General features: G+C 34.0%; 1 non-coding gene across 1 annotated transcript; it reads left to right on the top strand.

Moving 5' to 3' along the window:
* The first annotated feature begins 1,114 nt into the window (after positions 1-1,114).
* On the top strand, positions 1,115-1,177 carry LOC142876788 (U7 small nuclear RNA). The gene has a single exon (XR_012923606.1). It is a non-coding gene; the product is annotated as a U7 small nuclear RNA (small nuclear RNA).
* Positions 1,178-2,204: the final 1,027 nt, after the last annotated feature.

Here is a 2,204-nt window from a genome sequence, read left to right as displayed (position 1 = left end):
ATATTTTAAATTCAGAAGGTCTGAAGATATTTTCCCCAAGGCATTATTTCTTTCCCTTAGTGCAAATCAACTGTTAAATCTCCTATTTGAAGACTTAGAGTTGATACAGGAAATGTCAATGCCTGCAGTCTCTTGACCTGCTGTAGTTGATAGTCAATCTGTTAACTTGGATGTCTAATACCATGGTTAAAAGGTTGAGTGCTTATTTATGTTAGCCCTGGGTAATGGCAATGGACACTATCAAAGATATCATAATATGAATGCTAAATCTGAATACAGCAGAGAGAAAATCTAGGCTTCTCAACAAATCAGGATTTATTTGTATATATGGCTCCCATAACAGCTAACAGATTTTGTACTGCAATAAAATATAGGAAATAAATCTATCTCTAGAATTAGATGGAAAGGGTGTGTTTTTAGTGTCAGACAAACCTAACTCCATGTAAATATAGAAAGAGACTGTATTGCCTGCTGGATAACCCATAATGTTCATAATTTAAGTGGTTTCTAATAATATAACCAACTCAATAACCCACAAATGAAGACAATTGCAGAAATTGGAAATTGACCAAAGAAATATTAAACATCAAGCCTCTCTCATCTAACACTGAAAAATTATAGAAATATTCTTTAAAATTCATAATCTAAAGGACTGTTATAGAATCTAAAGGACTCATCCAGAACAGTGTCAAAGGTCCTACAACTGAATAGAAAGATAAATTTGGGTTCTGTTTTGGCTGGAAAGGGATAATGAAATAATTACAATTGAGTGGCTATTACATATCAGACATTTTATATACAGCTCATTTACTTCTCATTACAGTGCAGATATTGTTTTTTTTTCCATTTTACAGTAAAAGAAATTGTAAGAAGAGAAGAATAAGTAATAACATTCACAATGATTGTTTTTATTATTATTATATTAATAGTTAACATTGGAGGAACAATATGTCAGTTACCATACTAAATTCTTTAAATGTATTATCTCATATAAGCCTTTCCAGGAAAGAAAGATATTTTTATTTTATAAATGAGAAAATTGGAGCTTGTGGAGTTGGAATAACTTGCTCAAGATTACACAGCAAAATGATAAGGCCAAGATTAAAACCGCAATTAAAGGTTACAGCTCTTTTAGAATATGTCTAGCAGGTTTTCTTGTTTTTACTGGAAAACCCACACAGAAAAAATAAAACCAGTCACTTCTACTGGGCCACAATCAACAAGTGAGGCAGATATGATATGCTTAACTTGCTACAAATATGAAAATTTTGTAAATTACTGGTTATGCAAAATGTGGTAGTATTCTCTAAATTACCACTAGCCATTGCAATAATTGAAAGCTTATAGTATTCACAGGGAAAAATAAAGGCAATATTTAAACCATTAAATCTAGTGTCAGGTATTTGTTAATGGTATACTGAGGATGTCTTACAGTTGTTAGTGGCTACTAATATAGCAAATAAGAAGAAGCTTTGTGCATACTTTTCTGAGCCTACTAAGAACTCTCATCGTGACATAGACAATACTTTGAACACCAATAAATGTATTCTCAGCTCATTTCTCTTCATCACTTAACCTGCATTCTATTAAAAGCACACTTATTGACTTAATTATTTAAAGATGTTTCCAATTTCAAGCGTGAGGGCCCTTGAAGATTTTTGTCAGCCAAGGTTGCATTTGTTTTTCAATGATTATTGTCCCAGAAAAGTTATGAAGTATCTTAAAAACTACACATTGCTCAACAAAAAGTCCTGTGAAGAAGTTTGGAAATATTCCCATTTTGTCCTAAAGCACCTAAAGGATTTCAAAGTAATTTTGCCAGACATGTTTCCTAATGTCAAATTTAAAGTCTCTGGTGTTTTTCTACTTACTGACCATGTGAGGGCCCAGGAGTGTGTCCATAGCAGTGTGTACCACTCTGTTTCCCAGCATCCCTTGCAGTTAGCTTGGTCATGCGATTAGAACCTAGTGCTAGAATGAGGGCAGAAGTGATATGAGCCTCTTTCAGGCCAGGCTCCTAAAATTTTCCAGGTAATTTTCCAAATCTCCTCTCCCCAGTCTGTGCATCAAAGAGTGAAGTCTCAGAAATGAAGAAGTCACTTAATGGAAGAAGTCCAGATCTTCCAGTAGCCATTTGAAGTAAAGCTGCCCAACTAGGAACCTCTGCATCAGTATTTGTGGATGAGAATTAACCTTTCCTGGGC

This window comes from Microcebus murinus, chromosome 15, assembly GCF_040939455.1.
Source record: "Microcebus murinus isolate Inina chromosome 15, M.murinus_Inina_mat1.0, whole genome shotgun sequence".
Classification (NCBI taxonomy): domain Eukaryota; kingdom Metazoa; phylum Chordata; class Mammalia; order Primates; family Cheirogaleidae; genus Microcebus; species Microcebus murinus.
Note: the sequence above shows the minus strand (reverse complement) of the source record. Positions and strands in the feature narration are given on the sequence as shown.